This window comes from Typopeltis vanoorti, chromosome 4 (genome assembly GCF_054136105.1).
Source record: "Typopeltis vanoorti isolate ZY-2024b chromosome 4, IOZ_Tvanoo_1.0, whole genome shotgun sequence".
NCBI classification, from domain to species: domain Eukaryota; kingdom Metazoa; phylum Arthropoda; class Arachnida; order Uropygi; family Thelyphonidae; genus Typopeltis; species Typopeltis vanoorti.
Window position 1 is genome coordinate 73,056,799 of NC_143552.1, and position 22,677 is coordinate 73,079,475.

Sequence of the window (22,677 nt, forward strand, 5' to 3'; positions counted from 1 at the left end):
GTATTGCTTTGGTTGTTTAGGGCTTCATTATCACGATAATTTTGTTCCTATTAATTCCAGGGAGCTAACCGTACTGGATAATCTAAGTATGACTTTATCGGAAAGCTAAGTGTAACCTTTTAGTGGATGATAATAAACTTAATCCTTCCTTCTACTAAGGAACATCGTAGTAGGAATTCGACAGCCAGCTATTGCTCTTCTCCAACACCGGTAGTAAGTAACATTACTACTCGTTCCCGTCCCTAGGCCTGTTAACCTTTACGATGCGGGATGGCCTACTTCAGGGTAGGTCCATCACTTAGCTTCCTGCCTGCCCTCCGCATCTGGGAGACTTCTTAATTACTGGCTAGGGGCGCTCCACTATCGACGATCACCATCGACCCTCCTCATTGTTGCGCAGCTCCCGCGGCATTACACCAGTGGCGGGAACTTCCACGTGCGCCAAGGGCGCGCGCTCGAACAGACAATCCTTAGAGCAAATGTGACCTAAGGGCAAGACGCTAGCCATGGGACAGGCGCACGCCACGCGCTCCCACGATCGGCAGCTGACCTGTAAGAGCGAAAGCTATACCGCGTGCACCGTCACGTGGCTCCGAGAGTGTACTGCTTATCCGTCACATGTTCCGCAAGGCTAGAAAATTGATCCAAGTATGGCCATTTGAAGCAGATATTTCCAGTACGTTTCCTCCCTTCATCCCCCCCCCTTTCCCTACCTTTGAACTGAGCGGAACACTAGATCAGCTTTTCATCAAGGTGAGACAGGGATAGGTGCAGCTGGGGAATGTGGTTACTATCATTGGCGGTGACGGTTTCATATTGATGACACCTGGTGCAGTAATAGGATCATCATGATTCTTAAGAGGTCACATGAAAGCTATGAATGTATGTGGTAGAAATGACAAGACTTTTATATATTTTTTGATCAAGTTTATTGTCCATCTTGAAAGTTTCGTTTGGAGAAAATATTCTGCGTCGAAAACTCGTACAAGGAATGTCAAAAAGAAACACATAGTATTGTAGACAGTGGCGCACCCAGAGAGGGGGCCCTGCCCCCTCCAAAAGAAAAAAGGTAAAAAACACTAGAAAAATTTCCAAAAATATTTTCCAAATTAAAATTCTTTTTTTTTTTATTTATGTTGCGTCGTGACTTCTATTTCTAACTACTTATGAATTAGCGATCATTGTAGATGCTTAGTCATAAGTCGTATGCGATGCGTAGTGTGTATTCTTAAATCGTCTACTCAATTCCCCCCCCCAAGATTAAATCCTAAGTGCTCACCCCCCCAAGATTAAATCTTGAGTGCGCCACTGATTGTAGATATTAGCATTTTTACAGAGAAAGCATTCAAAAGTTGTTAAATTTGTTGCTAACAGCAATTGGCAATTTGTACGTGGCCAGTTTTACGAATGTTATATGTATCACTATTCCCTAAGCCTTAATGGTTCAATGGAATCAGGATTTCGTGATTCAAAAATTATTCATTTACAATATTGCAGCTCGGGAAGTTACCGATCTGAGTTTAGCGATTATCCGGATGAATTCTCTGTAGGTAAATTCGTTCTCTGAAGCCCAAATTTTGTTGCCTTAATAATAAATTTCGTATTTATAATAATTTTTTTGTTTCAGATATTGGATATTGAAATCAGGAACCTCGCAAAACTTAGTGCATATGACACAAAACAATCTAGTTAAGGGTATTCTTATGATCATCAATATTTAAACACGATAACACGATAGAATTAAACGATAACATCCGAAGGTCCTAATTTCTTTAGTTTGCTTGGCAATAATGTGGTTGCTTCTGTTCTTTCAACCACACACACACACAAGCGGCATAGCTAGCATACCTCGAAACAATGCAGTGCAGGAAGGATTGCAAAGACCCTGAGAGAGAAAGAAAGCAACAAAAGCTCTTAAAGGGGTCCAATGAAACGTTGGTTGCGCGGGGAGATGGAAGAATGCCGCAGTTATGGCACGGAACAGAGAGAGAGAGAGAGAGAGAGAGAGAGAGAGACACACTCTCTCGTGCAACTTTGAAGTTTAGATGCAGTTTCTGTGACATTCATTTAAGAGTATTCATTTTGAAATGAAGGCATTCGCATTTTCGAAGGCATATACTTTCCTTAGTTACACACAGAATGCAAATCAGATTCATGATTAAATCGCTTTTTTTTCCCTTTTTTCTTTTTTAATAAGAGTGTTTCGAGGAAAAAAAAAGTTAAAGTATTCTTATGTGAACGACTTTATTGTGAATCAAAGAAATGGCAATGGGGGACAAGGTCAGGATTATGTGACGAACCTTCAATCTCTCACGTATGCAGTTCGCAATGTGAAGTACAGCATTATCGTGCAGCAAAGCGTGGTTTCAGTAGTTACAGTAGCTTCAACATGCACACTGCCAATCTGGTTAAGAATCTTAAAATAAAAAAAATAAATAATACTAATAATAACATTATGATTTTTTGTTTGTTTGCGTAGGGAAATGGCGTTTTTTCCCACATTATGGATACTGTTTTCGTTCCCCGATATCACAGTTTTTCGCAATTAGCGGGCACAAACTTTCTGTAGTCAGATGGTCACGACGATGTTATGCACACTACCCTGTGAACTAAGTTCTTGAGCAATGTCCAAAGATACAGTTAATGCGTTAGTATTCTCTTATTAAGATATCTGCAAGACAAACATCGTGTTTATCGGTTGACCGTTTTTGGACTTATAACCTACCGTTAACAATATGGTATAACACCAAAAGAAGCGTTTTTTGTTCTTACACGAAGGTTTTTCTCTTTACACATCTACCAACTTCACAAACACAGTTTATACCTCCCTTAACGAACTAAACTAACATTGGCAGTATTTCTAGATATACACAAAGCTTTTGACTCTATATCACATGAAATTTTAATTAAAAAAAATTAGAAGTCAGTGGAATACGAGGAGTGGAGTGGAGTGGAGTGGAGTACTGCCCTAAACTGGTTCAAAAATTACTTAAATGCCAGATCACAAATTGTAAAAATAAACGGCAGCTATAGCAGCTCCAAAAACAGTAGACTGCGGTGTACCACAAGGATCTGTCTTGGGACCAATTTTATTTTGGGACCAATATTAAATTAGTCCCAATTCTTGGGACTAATTTAATATTTATATCAATGACTTCTGCAATCCTAAACTAAACAGTAAAATAAATACTTTTGCAGATGATACAGTACTAATTTTCTCTACAGACACAGCCGAACAAATGAAAACCATCGTGAATGCTGATCTTTCGAAAGTAACAAATTGGTTCCAGTCAAATAAACTCAGTCTGAATGTCTCAAAAACTAAATATGTAAATTTTAACTTGCGAAATACAACTGGCTAAATGAACTTCACTGCACAATTAATTTTGCATGATTAGAATTGCAGGACAAATTCAAATTGCAACTACGAGAAAATAGAAAAAGCCAGTGTAATAACTTACTTGGGATTAAAAATTGATAGTAATTTAAGCTGGAAACCGCATATTACCGATGTCGTAAAGAAAAGTAAGGATTATGTTAAACAGACTTTACTACCTAAAAATATTCTTAAATTTAAATATGCTAAAAATATTATATTCTGCCTGGATTCAAAGCACACTACAATATAGTATATTAAGTTGGGGAGGAATCTATCGCACTACTCTGAAACCTTTAGTCTCGATTCAGAATAAAGTAATTAAAATCTTAACTGGAAACAAATATAAGGATACTGCAATGTGTAATAAATACACTAAACATACTACCCCTTAGATATTTATACGTCTATAGGGTACTATTATTCATAAAAAACGACAGCGAATACGTAAATATCAAACAAGATAATTTCCTTAGTAGACATAAGAGCCTAAAATATTTAGTTCTAAAAGCAAATAAAGAAGCAATACACAAACATATTTATTTAGCGCCAAAAGTATTCAACCCACTACAATAAGAAATGAAACTAATACAAAACTCTAATCAAAGAGTATTTATTTTCCCACAGAAATGAGGAAGCTCTGTTCAAAATAATTGTATAAATTATTGGTTTTTAGCATATTTGTATTCAAAGATCCAGTCTTATGTGTAAAACGTAAAGTTTAAATGCTATTTAACTGCTTTGTTTTATTTTGTTCCTAATTAATTATTATGCAACTTTCCCTGTATGATGAAATTTTATTTTATCTGCAGTTTTATTATGTAATCATATTATAATAATATGTATATTATATGAATGTACATATATGTATATAATAAAAATGAATTGCATAAATTTTTGAAACTTTATGCATATCGTAACCAGGATGAGCTGTTGCTCTTCGGTTACACATATGATTGTGAAAATTTTGTACTATTATAGGAAGCCTACAAATAAATAAATAAGCAATGATGTTTCTAATAGTGTTAACACGTATGTTAAAAGTACCTCACTGGCAGAAACATCATGTGCTGTGTGATTATATTTCAGGTCGTCCTACCATTTTCAATTGTCAGCAGACAAGGTTCTCGTGTGGTGCTATCTCGTGGGGTTACAAAGAAACAAACAATGCAAGTTCATGTATTCAGTCTCACCGCTCTCTCTCTCTCTCCTTCCCTCCTCAAAACAACTGTCAAATGTTCATATGTTAATTTTCTGTTTTCTAAAGTCATGGGGAATTAATTACCAATGTTAGAACTAAAACTGTAATATAATACGATTATTTTCATTTAAAAATACATTGAAAGTTCAATCATCTGTTTTTCTAGTTAATAATGACAAATCAATCATTACATTTTTTCTTCTTTGATTTTAAATACTGCAAAATAACCAATAACCAATAGAAATTTAAGTTATAGTATTCCTTACATATGACTCTGATAGTATGTTACAAAAACATCAACAATTTCCAGTTTATAGGCATAGAAAAATAATGTAAAATAAATTAAACTTTGCATTTAACATTGCATTGTGCCAACGTTTCTGGTAAGCTAGACCCAGAAGTTAGATTCGATTTCGCCGAGAAGAGTTCTTTCTAGACCTATTTTTTCTGCCGTTTTCCAAGCTAATCGATATCCGGAATAGACATTCCCCCCCTTCCCCCAATAAAATAGAATATTTTACCTTTCACTGAAAAAAAAAATCAACTTTAGAACTGACGCTATTTCAGACAACAATAAGAGTGTGAGGGTTTAGAATCTCGACAGGAAGAACTGCATGCTACACTCTCTTTCCAATGGTTCTATGATCATCGATGCCAGGCTCAAGTTTCAGTGATGGCCAAGGTGCTGTCCTATCGTCCCCTGATTACCCAAGGTTAGCTAGGGATTATGCATAGAACAGTTTATTTATTTATATATTTATTTATTATTGTTATTTATTTGATAAACGACCATCAAATAAATTTATTATAAATGTAATATTTATTATATTATAAATGGTAGTATTTATAACTGCGCGATTTGTTGCTGTTAGCACCGTCCATAATCTGTAGTACCGGTTGAGGGTAAAACTACAACGCGAAATTTGCTGAGAGCATCTCGCTGGTTGTTCTCTATTTTGAGGTTGAAGATATACACAGACGAGGGTTTCAGTGGAGGGATGCATTAGGAACACTTTGCGCTGAGATAAAAATTAGCGGCGACAAAAAATGCGGTCAGTAATATAACATCATACTTTGAATTGCCATGTGAAGTAGCACGGCTCAGTGGCGTAGCATAAAAATTGGAGACTCCCCCAAAGGTCGAAGGTAGTTCCAGAAATAGAGATAAGTTGGAGAAAGACTTATAATTTTTTTATGTTATTAATTAATTCTACAGAAAATAGGCATTATGCTTTTAAACATATTTCCACATTATGTGCAAATAATGCTTTTTATTATTACATAATTGTTTGCCAAATAACTATACTTGAATTATATGATACGATAAATGCTTAATCCTAAACTAGTCTCATTTCAAAATGGATTCATTTACTACTTTTCTTGGCTTTGAACTCAGTAAGGAACGCTGCTTAGATTAGTTTTTTGACCTAGGAAAATTTAAAACAAAAGATAATTTAAACTTAAAAAAAAAGCATAATAAGGTCTTTGCTATACAACGCTTATTAGGTAGTCTGAACACTGCCTGTTATCTCTGATCGAAATTTGTTCCCTTTCGTAGAATGTGAAAATATGAAACGTGAAATACAATCATTAAAAAAAATGTATTACTGTGACGTTTGTGCAATACATTCTGACAAATGCTCTCCAAATTTTGGACTCTCTCATTCTTGTGACACACATTTTGGACACTGCAGACTTTTCCGTTACACCACTGGGTGATCCGAAGTAGTAGTATATTCATTTCTGACCAGATCAAGATCAAGACAAGACAAGACAAGGAATCGTGACGTGATTGGTTGATAAGAAGATGACGTCATTGTGTGTGTGACGTCATGAGCTTGGAATGTTTGGAATTTCCCTGTGGGCATATGTGTCAATGGATTCAGTTCTTCTGTTTTGGTTCGCGTATGGAATTATGGGTGATGGTAGAGATAAGGATTCGTGTCGTGATTGGTGGTGCACTTCTGACCAGATCAAGATCAAGATAAGATAAGATAAGGAATCCTGTCATGGGTGTGTGTTGTTTTCAGATGTAGATGAGTGATGTTATTGTTTTGAAGGAAAGGAAGATATATTAGTGAATAAAGAATCGTGTCATGATTGGTGGGATACTTCTGACCAGATCAAGATGAAGATAAGATAAGGAATCGGGACGTGGATGTGTTGTTATCAGATGAATATAAGTGAATTTGTTAGTTGTAAATAAGTGACATCATTTGTTAGTTGTAAATAAGTGACGTAACTGTTTTGAATGAAAAAGGAAGATATTAGTGGATAAGCATTCGTGTCGTGATTCGTGGAATACTATGAACCAAATAAGGGTAAGGTGAAAGGGGAAGCGATGTCAGTGGCCTAGATGTGTGTTGTCATGAGTTGTAGATAAGTAAATGGTTTGCGTATGGTATTATGGGTGATGGATAGTGATAAGATAAAGTTTGGAAATGTTTGGAATTTTGATGGGGGGGGGGCTCTGATCTGTCAGAGACATCACGTTGCGTGTTTGGTTCGCTTAAAGAATTGTGTATGATGTTTAGAGATAAGGAATCGTGACGTTTTCTATTTGGAAATTTCTGGGAAACATATGTCTCTCTGCGATATCACATGTTGTTTTGGTTTGTTTATGGAATTGTGGGCGATGTTTTTGAGATAAGATATATTAGAATTATCCCAGGGTGACACACATCCTTCATTGTCGTCATGTTTTGTCTTTCGTTATCTATAGATGGCTGTACTCATTTTCCAATACATTTTGGGGTATTTCTTTCCTGTTAAAGGGTGGGAATTCTTAAAGTAGATTCGTGATGGCGGCAGTAAACTTTTAGGCTTTTCTGAATAATTTAAATATATGCTGGTGTCCCTCAAACATACACTTTTTTTTCTCCGATGTTATCACTATCAGTTGGAGGTGACATCACCAAAAGATTATAGGCAAATGACCACCTATTTTCGAATTAACGTTATCTTGTTTACTAATGTTTGGGTATTATTGTTTTTTTTTTAGTTTACATTTAGAGAAAAAACCAAATGGTAAGAGATATCTTAGAATTTTCCCAGGGTGAGAAACATCTGTCATTGTTGTCATGTTTTGTGTTTGGTTGTCTATGATGACTGTACTAATTTTCCAATACATTTTGGGGTATTTCTTTCCTGTTAAAGGGTGGGAATTCTTAGAATATATTAGTCTAGTGGCAGCAGCGTTTAGGCTTTTCTGAATAATTTAATTATATGCTGGTGTCTCTCAATCACAAACATTAGACATGAAAAGTCGCTAATGTATCCCATGGTATGTACCCTATGATAATTCTTATGAAAAAAATTATTAAATATTAGAATTAGAATTGTGCTTACCAAACATACGATCACTGGCCGTTGAAATTACAAATATCACATGGTATGTTTAAGTTAAACAAAAAAGATTTACTTAGTCTTTCTAGAATGACTCTTCTTAGTGTCATTCTGGAAATTTGTCAACCTCTCGACTACCCTTTCACATCCACCACATAATGCAATTTTTTTTTCCATCCCAATTTCGGACATCCACAAATGGCGAGATCGTTTATCTCATTGGTTATCAGTTTGAGATGACATCACTAAAAGATATCTGCAAATGGCGAGCTCGCTCATCTTCGTTGGATGAATTCGAGCCACAGAGATAAAGTTTGCACCATGATGTCACAAAGTAAGATAAACGCACATCAACATCAAATCCACCAGCATGAGAAAACATGTCTGTGAGTCATCTGCACAAAAGTTTCATTTTGGAAGGAACGGTCGGGGTAAAGGGTCAGGTAAACAGTACTATAAGGAAAACAATTCGAGTCGAGTGTCTTTTCAGTTACTGCAATTTGTTCATCCAGTGTAGCTATCGTATTGTGTTGGGTTGTGGTGTTTTGTGTCCAGTAAAGTAAAATAATGAGTGAACTACAAAAGTGTTTGAGAATTTTCTTTCTTCAGGAAAATAGTGCAAATTAAATATTGTGAAATATTTTTAGGTAATTACAAGTTTCGACTTTTTTTCTTTGTAAGTAATATTTCAGCAAAATAAAATAAGCATTTGTAAAACTTAAATGAACAAAGATGTGTGTTGTTGTTTTCGACAACGAAATTTTTACTCAGTTATTCAGTTTAGAATTTGATATTTAAATCCATAACTTTATACCTTAATGCAATTCTGTTTAATTGCATTAAGTATGCAATTGTTTAAATCACTTCTGTGAAATTAATGCCAGGAACATGGGAAACCTGATATCCTGTTATTAATTATTTAGAAATTTTGTCTAATGCTACCTATTGACATTGTTTGAGTTATCTGTAAACATTTCGTTCACATACTCGAAAATCCGACCTGTTAGAATTTGGTGGTTTTACAGAGAAACAGCAGATAATTTTACCCAAAACGTGATTTAAACTCTTAAAATTTGGTATAGAAAAAAAGGTTTGTACTCTCCAGATAACACAAATACAAATTTTACCTTTCCTCACACAAAGTAAGATAAGAATTTGGTTATTTTACAGAGAGACTGCAGATATTTTAACCCATCACGTTACTAAACTCTTAAAAACGCTTGATGTAAAAAAGAAAAGGAGGTACATTTTTCTTTTCTTTTCAAATATTTGTACATGATAAAAGTTTAAAAACATATGACTGGCAGTCGAAACTTTTTTTTTCAAAACTTGACAATACATGCTTGTAGTTTGGTGAATAAAGTAGAAATGAACTGAAAAGTGACAATTTTGTTACTACATCTGTAGATACCTTCACCAGACTAGAAAAAAACAGTCGCACCAAATTCTAACAATACGATTAGAATTTGGTTATTTACAGAGAGGCATTAGACATTTTAACCCATCAAGTTACTAAACTCTTAAAAAGTTTGTTGTAGAAAATAAAACTGGTATCATAGTATGCAGATAACAAATGAATCAACATGCATATATCAAATAATACTCACCTTTGGAGGAGAAAAATCAAAAACATTAACAAACTTCGTAGGCAGACCTGTTCTTCATTTAAATGATACCATATGATGAAAACAATATGGGTATGAATTTCCAAACTTTGAAAAGCTGATGAATTTCTTGCTTGCTGTGATCATAAATAGTTATTTGAAGGTAAACATTTTATTTTTTTTGCGAGTCAAAACTTATTTCAAAACTTTACCACCCATACATCCTAGTGATGAGGGTATTAAAAACAGACCATATGAAATAACGGATTTGTAGTTTTGTGAATAAAGCACAAATGAACTGAAAAGTGACAATTTGTTACTACATCTGTAGATACCTTCAACAGACTTGAAAAAACAGTCGTACCAAATTCTAACAATACGACTGTTAGAATTTGATTATTTTACAGAGAAACAGCTGATATTTTAGCCTATCATGTTACTTAAACTCTTAAAAAGTTTGTTGTAGAAAATAAAAAGGTATTGTAGTGTGCAGATAACAAGGAATCAGCACGAATGTATCAAAAAATGACCGCCATTGGAAGAGAAAAATCAAAAACATTAACAAACTTCATAGCCAGAACCATTCTTCATTTAAATGATACCAAATGATGAACAACAATATGGGTAGGAATTTCAAAACTTTGAAAAGCTGGCGAATTTCTTGCTTGCTGTGATTCCAAAATAGTTATTTGAAGATAAGCATTTTTTCTTTACAATTTTTCTTTCTTTTTTTCTGAGCTAATATTCATTTGAAATAAGAATAAATAATTATTTATTTGTGTTGGAAAGAATATCTAATATAATAATTGTGTTAAAAAAAATATATATATATATAAATATCCCTACTGTTAAACAAAAAAGTCGGGCTGAGAGGACAACAATCAATTGGGATGAATGGAGATGAGTTTTACATAGTTGAACTATGTAAAAACTATAGTTCAACTTGTTTTGAAATGTCACATGGAGAAAAATCACGTGAATTACACGTAAGCACCAGTGACAAATTATACACTATGAATATCAGCACAAATGTTAAATCAGAAGAATAAGAAAACTACAAAAAAAATAAATAAATACTGTCTTTTTCACTTTATTTAATTTCTGTATGTTAGATTCAGTAAATAGAATTTGTTAATAATATTACAGTCAAATAAAAGGTAACATAGAAATTAAGAAAGTGTATATATATTACAGAGCTAATATTCATTTGAAATAATAAGAAATAACTATTTATTTGTGATGGTAAAAAGAAAACGCTAACGAGAATTCCAAACCTAATCAGAGGATGTCACACATCTGCGAATTTCTCGGTCACTGTCGGATCTAGTCAGAAAAAGACATTAAAAACCATAGTTCAACTCACGTGGATGCTAAAATCACCTAGTCACTGTGGGAACTGAAAGAGGACCGGAAATTAATGACTAATCTTCAAGTAAGACTAATAAAAATATAAGTACTGTTGGGGGAAAAAAATTCACACACAGTTTATTTATTTTACTCAGTTATTCTGGTTATAATATGTAGTTAACTGAATTTTAAAAGTAAAATAGAAAACAACAAATCATTTGAAAAAAAAAAAAAAAAAAAAGAAGAACCATATCAAAAAAAATCTGCATTCAGAGATGGGAAATTACCGATCGCTGGCGGATATATTAGTCAGGAAAAGACAGTTTGAGCATATACTCACCACCGTGGGAATAAAAACATAGTATGACCCAATGTGAAGGAATTAACAGTGTACCAAATGGACAGAAAATCTAAGGGAACAAAAGTCAAATAGCTTTTCAGGTTATTACAGAAATTTCGTTCTTTTCAAGCTTGTGTTTTTGTGTGTTGTACTGTGGATAAAAAATTCAACAATTTTGGAATATCTATTTGCATTAAGAAGAGTCATTCTAGAAAGACTGTAAGTAAATCTTTTTTGTTTAACTTAAACATACCATGTGATGTTTGTAATTTCAATGGCCAGTGATCGTATGTTTGGTAAGCGCAATTCTAATTCTAATACTGAATAGTTTTTTTTTTCATAAGAATTATCATAGGGTACATGCATTAGAGTATTACCATGGGATACATTAGCGACTTTTCATGTCTAATGTTTGTGATTGAGGGACAACAGCATATAATTAAATTATTCAGAAAAGCCTAAACCCTGCCGCCACTAGACTAATATACTCTACGAATTCCCACCCTTTAACAGGAAAGAAATACCCCAAAATGTATTGGAAAATTAGTACAGCCATCATAGACAACCAAACACAAAACATGACACCCTGGGAAAATTCCAAGATATCTTACGTTTGTTTTTTTCTCTTCATGTAAACAAAAAAAAAAACACCAATACCCAAACATTAGTAAACAAGATAACGTTAATTCGAAAAGAGGCTGTCATTTGCCAATAATCTTTTAGTGATGTCACCTCCAACTGATAGTGATAACATCAGAGCAAAAAAAAAGTGTATGTTTGAGGGACACCAGCATATAATCAAATTATTCAGAAAAGCCTAAACACTGCCGCCATCACGAATCTACTCTAAGAATTCCCACCCTTTAACAGGAAAGAAATACCCCAAAATGTATTGGAAAATGAGTACAGCCATCTATAGATAACGAAAGACAAAACATGACGACAATGAAGGATGTGTGTCACCCTGGGAAAATTCCAAGATATCTTATCTCAAAAACATCGCCCACAATTCCATAGGCAAACCATAACACTATGTGATATCGCAGAGAGACATATGTTCCCAGAAATTTTCAAACAGAAAACGTCACGATTCCTTATCTCTAAACACATTACACAATGCGCTAAGCGAACCAAACACGCAACGTGATGTCTCTGACAAATCAGAGCCCCCCCCCCCATCAAAATTCCAAACATTTCCAAACTTTATCTTATCACTATCCATCACCCATAATACCATACACAAACCATTTACTTATCTACAACTCATAACAACACACATCTAGGCCACTGACATCGCTTCCCCCTTTCACCCTACCCCTATTTGGTTCATAGTGTCCCACCAATCACGACACAAATGCTTATTCACTAATATCTTCCTTTTCCATTCAAAACAATAACGTCATTTATTTACAACTAACAAATGACGTCACTTATTTACAACTAACAAATTCACTTATATTCATCTGATAACAACACATCCACGTCCCGATTCCTTATCTTATCTTCATTTTGATCTGGTCAGAAGTGTCCCACCAATCACGACATGATTCCTTATTCACTAATATATCTTCCTTTCCATTCAAAACAATAACGTCGCTTATTTACAACTAACAAATTACGTCACTTATTGACTACAACGAATGACGTCACTTATCTACATCTGAAAACAACACACACCCATGACAGGATTCCTTATCTTATCTTGATCTTGTTCAAAGTGCCCCACCAATCACGACACGAATCCTTATCTCTACCATTACCCATAATTCCACACGCGAACCAAAACACAAGAACTGAACCCATTGACACATATGCCCACAGGGAAATTCCAAACTCATGACGTCACACACACACACACACACGCGCGCGCAATGATGTCATCTTCTTATCAACCAATCACGTCACGATTCCTTATCTTATCTTGATCTGGTCAGAAGTGATTACACTACTACTATCCGAATATAGTAATAATTTCACTTTAGTATTGTACTGACTCTAATAGCTCAAGGAAACTCAGTGTCCAATAAAACGCTTATTTCAAGATAACAATAGTACTTATGGTGCTAACTGGTCTTCGTTCTTTGAATGTTTTTTTAAGAGAATTTCTTTCTTGAATTTCTAGAACTTTTCTCAAGTTTAATGCGAAAAAGTTTTGTTTACGCGTTCGAGCTTCTTGTCTTTTATATTCTGAAGTGTTGCGACTTCGGTTTCCTTATTTTTACCTCTAACCGTAGTCCGCAAAGTTGGGAGTTGTGAAAGGGACTAAAAACCATTTCATTCACGACGATTTTTGGTTCTTATAAACGGAACGTCAGATGAACAAGCAATTCGTTATATCGGAAAAATTAAATATCAGAGAAATAAAGTAAGAGAACTAGTGAGAGGAAAAAGAGAGATAAAGGAAAAGGACTTTGTTAAAGGATGAGAAGGAAGAAAGAAAGAAAGAAATAACGAAAGAACGGCTAATATTTTTGTGTGTGTTGACTGAAATTAAAAAGAAAGTGATATTCATATTATAATGTAGAGTTGTGTTGACCATACTGAGAGAGCCTGTAATTGGCGTGACCATTGTTATCATTAAATAGCATGCATTACTCGATTAACAAATGGTGGACATCGAGAATATTGCTATATAAATAACAGAATTATAACAGTGAGGTTTAGCAATAAAAATAAACCGTATCAAAAGAGACGCATATGTTACCAACATAGGCGCATATGCCTACTCCTTATATAATAAGACTATCTAAGGAAAGAACTCAAAATGAAAATTGACAACATTGGGGGGGGGGAGTCTTTGAGACATTCAACGGGCTGAAAGTAACCATTGCTTTCTCCGATAGAAAAAAAATTAATAAATATATATAGAGTGATCCGTTACGATCTATCATCTGCTGTCATCACTTGCGCAAAAATAGCTGCTAGTGCAAGACATGTTTTCAAAAGAGCTAAAATCGAGGACTTAAAAAAATGTCATGAAAGTCGAGAAATGAAATTCCGCAAAGTCCATTTATTGCAGCTTATAACAGCAGAATCAAGTTGTTATGCAGGATGTAAATGACCAATTGACAAGATGAGAGAAGTGATAATTAAAACTGCAGTAGGTATTGGGAAAGAAGAAAACATATATCTTAGAAGTTGAGTAATATGGGATGTAGATACAGTGCGAAACAAGAAAAAACGAAGAAGAAGAGGCATGAATACTAAAATCTTCTGTACGCATTACTCTATCCAAAGATTTTACGTGTTCAATATTTTTTTTATTTAACGTGTTTGCTTCACCTTGCTTATTTTTATAATTTTCTCTTGCAACAGATGCAGCAAGAAAATTTATAAAAATAGGCAAGGTGAAGCATAACCATTAATAAATATTGAACACTTAAGATCTTTGGATAGAGTAATACGTACAGAAGATTGTAGTATTCATGGGCAATAAATAATAACTTACAAATTATAAAAATATTTAAACACCATAAGAAGTGACCATACAGCGTCTGATGATGTCCAATGAATAGATGGATGGAAGAAGAGATATAACAAATAACAAATGTCAATGAGGAAGATCATCAGAGAAAGAGTACACAACATTCTTGTTAAAAGTATAGCATATCATTTATAAAAAGTGGTAAGCAAATGTAGATTTGTTCAGATATATTTTACAAGCATGAATGATATCATTTTTAAGAACGAACAGATGTGCGTGTGCTAAATTAAGAAGCATTGATCATTTTAATGCCTATTATAATTTGACTGAAGTCAACGACTTCAGTCTATTTCTGAGGTCATTTTAATTCCATGTTTAAACTAGATTTCTACCTGCCTAAGACAACTTAAAGATCGCGTAGGAGCCTCTTTCCTTCCCACGTTTTTACATAATCCCCTGCGAGTATGGAACTCAATATTTTGGACAGACAGGACAACTTGGACGAACTACTTTAGTCAGGGGAAAATATATACATATATCCGGAATGAAGAACCAAAAAGCAGACTATCTCAACATGCCTAGAGAAAGACCACTTTATAAGATGAAAAAAAGCCAGGCTACTATGCAAATCCTGTTTAAAATCGGACAGACTATTCCTGGAAGTGGTAAGTTCTACAGAACTCGGTTAACTGCAACAGAACGAATGGTATGATTTTAAATAGTACGATAGGGCGGTGGGCCAGATTTTGGCCCACTGCACTATCAATCCATCCGCATTAACACCAGGAAGAGTGTCAGTGTCTTCCCCCCCTCACACACACACACACACACACACACACATGTGACTATCCTCGTTATCGTGGTCATTTTTTTTTTACCTTCACTGAGTGTGTAGTGTTAAATTGCCTCTGATAATGCTTGCTTAAACTAGCGAAACGTCGTCGGTAAATAATTAATTTTAGTTGGTTAATTTTTAATTACATTCCAACGTTTACGTATTTTTTTATTATTTATTTTTTTATTTTATTTTTATTTTTTGTTGTTGTTCCAGAAACTTGACATGAATAATGGGGTAATTTTACTAGAAAAGCAAAATTATTTCAGAATTGTACGATCCTTCAAAGATGACATTTCTTTTGGAACAATACATTTTACATGACATTTTATCTGAATTTTAAATGCTTTATTTTTGCAGATGAACAAATAGTTATACAAGAAAGAAACAATCAATTACAAAGAACAGTTTAGGAATTGTATCAAATCGGCAAAAAATATATTTCAAAATATCAAAGCAAGAAATAAAAACAATTGCAAAAGAGAGAGAGAGAGAGAGAGTCTAAAATATCTTATTTCAATTATCTTCAATGTGAGAAAATAAACGAGGAGAGATTTTTTTTTAAATCTCATTTGAACGCCAGATGACGCTACTGCAGTTAGTAGCACTAGAATCCTCCACTACATGTAGGATAAAATAGAATCTGTTGAGTTATTCGCCACTTATTTCAAAGTTGTAATTCGTTGAGAAGTACTGTATTGTAAAGTATACATTGTTCATTTTACGGCTTCTGCTCCTTCATAAACAGAATTTTCAAAGAACAATTTCATTTCGAGATGATCAAACTGTCTTTCAGAGAGTAAACGATGAGCAGCACTCAAACGTATGATTGGCTTCCGTTCTTCAAAAGTGGAATGATGTCTGTTATGCTAAACGTTGGGGAGACTAACCGACAAGCAAAAGAGATGAAAATATAATGACTGTAATCAAAGAACTGGTTCATGAAAAGAAGCGCATCATATTTGCAAATGAGCTAATCAGTCCAAATCTTACTGGATCTGTTTTATCAGTATGGGAATTTCCAAAAAAAAAAAAATAAATAAATAATAATAATAAAAAAATAAAAATGCAACGCTGTTATTCCGCAACCGCCTTGCATCCCATATTTGACATCATGTCACTCACAGACTACGGTGTAAGAGTTTTTTCCTCCAGAAAACATGGACTTTTCATTCCTTAAAACAGGCAAACCAACCAGAAGAAAAACCAAAATTAGGATCGTTACAAAAATTGTTCTATGAATTCAAAATACCAAATTCCAATAAAATCCATCACGTCTGAGGGTCAAAATAATTTGCTACGGACTGATCACAAAGGAATCATTTGTAATTACTTAGACATTTTGCATGCGAGCCTAAAAACAGTTTGCCTTCATGAATGAGTTACTGTAATGTTTGATATACACGTCAATTTTATTTTACAGAAGTAAAATTCGTTAGCCCTTTTTGAATAACATAAATCCATCATAGACATGGATCGTTATAGTCATATAATATCCTGCAATAATTTTCGTTCCTATGCCAGTCTTAGATTCAAGACTACTTCATGAAACAGTCGTTCATCTCCACCCCTCCTCTCTATCTTTTATAATTCCATATTTATTGAGAAAAAATGAGGCTAAATAATAATATTATATTTTCTCTTTTTTATCTCCACAATTCGATCGTTTAAATGATAAAGAAATAATTTCAAATGATATTAATGCCTCTCTCGCTTGATTGAATTTAATGAAATTTAGTTAGTAAGATAACTGTTAAAATGTATAGGGCTGTTTCGATCGTGTTAATGTCAAGCTTAGACAATACAAAATTATATCTACCGTTCATAAACTGAAATATGCTCTAGGTTCAACTGTTATATTACGAAATAGCCATTTTGACTGTCTGCCATCATTTAAATTCTTGCATTTATTTAATTAATCATTTCGTTTAATTAATTAATTAATTTATTTATTTTTGTTTTGTTTCCTTGAAACTAAGATTTATGAGTTTTAGCGCGCCCAATAAATTCTATTGGGCTCTCTAAAACTGTTAGTTAATGAGAAATCTATTAGGTATTGTATTTATGCATATTCCCCTTTTCATGCCTTTTTTTCATGTTTTATGAATTACGAATTTTATGAATTTATGGTGGTGGATAATGTATATTGCTTTCTAGTTCTTCAATTACTTTGTTCCAGATTTTTCTTTTTTTTCTGTTTTTTCCTTTTAACATTTATTCACTTTCAAAACTTTCCTTTGGCCATAATTGATCAGTCACACTGATAAAATGTGACGATAAACATTAATTGCTCCGAGCCATGTTAAAATTAATTAACATGCCAATCTAAGACAAGTTTGTCTTCCTAGTACTTCATTTTATTTTCTTTTTGTGCTCTCGTTTTTGCCTTTCTTTGTTTATATAAAACTTTGATAGCTGAAACTGAAGGCTATTTGTAGGTGATAAGGTGAAATATAAAATACTATGAACAACTTAATTAAATTTCATACTTAATTATCAAATTCCTCTCGTATGAAAAAGGAATTAGAGGTTGCAATGGCTATTTAATTAACCCGAAAGCTACGTGAGAGCCAGCGCATGTAGACACGCAGTTCTAAGAATTCCGTGATCTATCTACGGGGTCAAAGTAATAAAACTTAAACCCTTCAAGTGAAAAGACATGCGCCGATTGAAGAAGGGGGATGGATAGAGAATAAATGGGAATGAAATCAATCAAAATAGAATCAGAGTGAATTTGTAAAGTGGAAAAATGTCACCAAGTACGAATGAAAGGTGGAGATGAGACGGAATTAAGTCGAATCATTCGCTGAAAGATGCCGAAGTAAAGAGTATAAATATTAGAAAAGGCTAAGTTTTAGTCAATTCAGTTATTAATAAGTGCAGTTAGTAAGTGTTAATGAATGTGTAGTTAATGATAGCATTCTAATAAGCTCATGACACTCTCGACAAACTACGATTGTTGTCAAAACAACCTTGTCAACTAGAGTCAGGAATCAGAGGTGAATATCTGTGAGAGAGAAAAAAAAACAATAATTACCAATGCTACGGAACTATGAAGTTATGACTTGACCAAGGGTGACTATGGAAGACAGAACACTTCGGTGATCCAGTCAAATGAAAACAAGGGATTCAGAATGCTAGGCATCGTTGTTACAAATACATGTGTACACGCAGTTATATTTAAGAACGTCTGTACGAAATTTTTCATTCTAGTAGTAGTCTTATTGAGTTAAATTTCATATAAATCAATATAGTAATGTATGTCCATTAGTTAGTTGATTTGTGATTTAGTATTACGACAAAGCTCTATGAATTATATTCTGTTCTCTGGTCCACTTTTCTAGTTGGTGGCGGGGGGGGGGGGAATTCTGCGAGGAAAATCCTGCTATCTCTGTATGAAACACTATGCAGTCCGCTACTTGAAAAGTTATTATAAAGATTCCTCACAACTGTCGATGGGATTTTATCTGTTGCTATCTGCTGAATTCATCTATTTTAATCGAAAGGAAATATGCCATTTGGACTATGATACGGAAACACTTAGTAGCATATGTTTCTGATGCTAATTGCATTAATGTTTGGACAGTGACCAGTAATCAGTGCAGAATGTAGACAATGCAATGTTTTTCAAACTCTGGTCATGCCCTCGAAAGGGAAGGGAGAAACGATCAAAATCTGTCGGTCTGGTTGGATAGGTGAAGAGCACCTCCTCTTTCCAACCTGTGGATTCAACTTCCACTGCGGCATAAACGTTTGTGACTATTTTAAGGAGCAGATTATTTCATTCTTGGGTGAGATACTACGTTCATAATTTTATTGAATACCTGAAGTATCTGGGGAGAAAATTACTGTCTGATCTCTAGATCAGCGTTCTTGAATTATGGATTATCATTAAAAATAAATAAATAAACAAAAATAACTTCAATCACATCATTTGCATTGCTTACAGCTTCTCTCCAACATTGGTGAATGAATATCATTTAAAAACGATATATTTTAATGATATATTTAAATTGAAATTTGGGTTTTTCCAAAGGGCATACAAATTGGGAATCCGAAATATTAATGCCCAAAGTACCTACAATGACGCAAATAAAGTCACGAATTCTGAGAGTTGTAAAAATATTACTATATATATGTTACTCTATATTACTTGTATATTTAATACACTAAAATTAATGCAAATAACTGTTTGCATTAATAAATAAATCTTAAATCTAGATAGGAAATATTTGAAGTTATATACACTATACATATAATGAATGTTATTGACTTTCCGAATTTGTTTTTAATAACCGTGAATACATTGCTTTAAATAGTTAATGCTTTATAAGAAACAGGGCTCTGCTAATCTATTTTGAGAAAAATCTCATTAGCATTTAGAAGTCAAATTTAAACAGATAAAACATTAAAGTGAGTAATTAACATACTAGTAATTTATGAGACGAGCTTGTTATTGTCAAAAATGAGATACTTAAAGATTAATTTTAGATCAGGGCAGACAGACTGCTGAAAACATGGCGTGAATGGAAGTTCTGTTTTGGAAAAAATGGGAAGTATTTAGTGACGATGGGTTTCATTTCAATAGAAAGAAGTTCATAATAATGACAACACGTTTATAGCAAAACGTTTGTGTTATTAAAGTTGAAACTGTGAACTGGGGACAGTTACGCTATGAACTCAGTTGAGAACAACAGAATCACATAAATCATGGGGGGGGGGGATTTCTTTACGATATTTGGTTTGCTAGAGGACGCAGTATTAGTAAGGGATGCCATTTAATATAGTTCATAATTCCAAATTAAGTATGTAGTGCGTTTAATGACCGAAATAGGAACTCCGAGTCTAAATCGATGGAAAATACTTCTTTGGATCTTTAGGAGTTGTCAGACCTCTTTTAAACAGGAAACCATGACTTGACTTTGTACAAAGGCTTGGATTATAGTTAATAAATATTAAGAACTGAGCTAATGATAAAGTAATTAACAGGATATAATAGATCTAACGGAAATATGATATCATCCTGATACTCAGCACTATAAATTTGAATGTTCTAGTTATGTAATTTATAGGCTGAATAGAGGGAAAGTGAGAGCAGATATTCGTTATATTAATGATCAGTAAAAATTTATATTTCATATGGAAATTTCCATTTGATATTTCTGATCCCATTATCGAATGTTTGATGTGATACAAAACTTTCCAATTCAACCTTCGAGGAGTTGTTACAACAACAGTCGTCAATTAGGATTATGAATAACTTTTCAGACCGATGGAATGAGGGAGATAAAATAAACATTGGGAGATTTAATTTCTCTGATATTGATTGGGGATTGTGGGAGTGAATACTCGACTAGTATTAGACTTTTCTCGATGCGGAAGACTGCTTTTGACATCATGAAGTAAGACATTTCCAACAGGAAGAAATATACAGTCTAATACTCAGTAAGTAATCGTCCGATGTGACTGACATTGACCTTCAGGTTACGGTACAAAAAATAGATAGCGATCAAAATGCTCCACAATGGAATCTGTGTTAGGTAACTACAAGGGCGAAAGGTAAAGACAAGGGATTTAATTTGAAACAATTCAACCATTTAATTCCCATAAGAAAACACTTAAGAGAAGAGAATTAATTGGATCAAGAAACCGAATAAGTTAAATGATTACAAAAAAAAAAGAGGAAGTTATATATTCATCTTCCAACCGCTCTCTGCCAGTTATCGCTGGTACAGAACTCTTGAAAACAAACGAAAATGGATAATAATCGAACGAAAAAGCCAGTTGAGAAAGAAGAAAACAGCCTGGGATAATTATAGTCTTTCGGAGAGATTTACTTAGGCATGATAATTATAAAGACGTTTGTAATTAGACTACGAAATGTACAAGTTTTATTAAACAGAATATGATAAAGTGTTGTTTAGACGTGCCAAGAAAAAAAAAAAAAAAAGAAAAAAAAAAGCATCGAAAAAAAAAAAGTTTCACTCGGTCCTACAGACCAGTGCTTGTGAAACTGTGGCCCGCGGTCTTTGAAACATTTAAAATTTAATGCTCGGAACGTATTCCAAAGGACCCTCGAGTTACATATGATGATTTAAGAGGAGTTATATATTTTAATACAAAAATTTAATAATTTATCTATTTTTATTATATTTCACACTGTGTAAAGAATGTAGAACGCATTCAGCATACATGAAAGAAATCGTTAGGAGTTAAACATCCTTCCCCAGGGGAATAGTAGTTAAGTAGTATATTCATCGTTCTTGTTACGGTTTTTTTATACAATACAATAGACATAATAAAAGAAATTATATCTATTTATTTATTTATACAATTGTACTCAATTTATCATACATTATGTCTTGTTAACAACAATAAACTCAATCCTGATATAAATGTTATTTATTATTATGTTTTAACAGAAATTATACCGTTGCATTTTGGGGGATCAAGGATCCCCATTTTTAATGAAAAAAAGTGGGACATCCTCCGGTTATTGAAATTGGAAACACTTCTTTGGAGTGTGCAGGGAAGATTAGTGGCGACCAAAGCGAGATAGTTAATGCATTAAATCTTTTTTTTTTTTTTCTTTTTGTCAACTCAAGAATGGATGCTGTTGAATTGGAAATGAAGCTAGTAATCTACTTTATGTGTGTAGAGAACTTAAAAGATATTTTAATAAATGAGAAAGTCCTTGAGAATAATTTTTTTTGCGTCTTTCGAGGTAGATAAGACACACCCATTATGATACATTCAAGTGAGAAAAGAAATAGTTAACAGGTTTTTAATAATGGGGGCTTCATTAGATTTTGAAGAGTTTCCGTTTACTGGGGAGGAGTGCAAATTACTCCAATCCATAAAGGATGATGGGAAAATAAAAACTTCAATCCTGTAAGTTTAACATCCGTGATTATAGTATGCACTTTGCCAGCTGATCGTTTATCATGTAAACCAGACATTAAGATCAAAATACAGCCTAATGGAACGTATTCTAATGATACAGTCTGAAAATCTGATAGTCTGCTGATAATCAAGATTTTAGAATCATATATGACATTTCCAGACCTGTAATGGGTGATTTGAATGTTAAATAAAACTGTGCGTGTTGTATAAGTGTATAAGGAATAATCAGTTAAATAAAATAACATTAATTATGAGTTAATATATGATATAGATTAATCGCAATTATAAGAATCATAGGAAAT

The 22,677-nt window shown here is 33.6% G+C and overlaps 1 protein-coding gene across 2 annotated transcripts in view; it reads left to right on the forward strand.

The window, feature by feature from the left end:
• Positions 1-903: 903 nt before the first annotated feature.
• The window catches only part of Hey (Hairy/E(spl)-related with YRPW motif), a 139,728-nt gene continuing 117,954 nt past the window's right edge, over positions 904-22,677 (forward strand). For both annotated transcript variants that reach the window (XM_090391277.1, XM_090391278.1), the window contains exon 1: positions 904-1,069. The gene's annotated coding sequence lies outside the window, so the exon portion shown is untranslated. The remainder of the gene's footprint in view (positions 1,070-22,677) is intronic.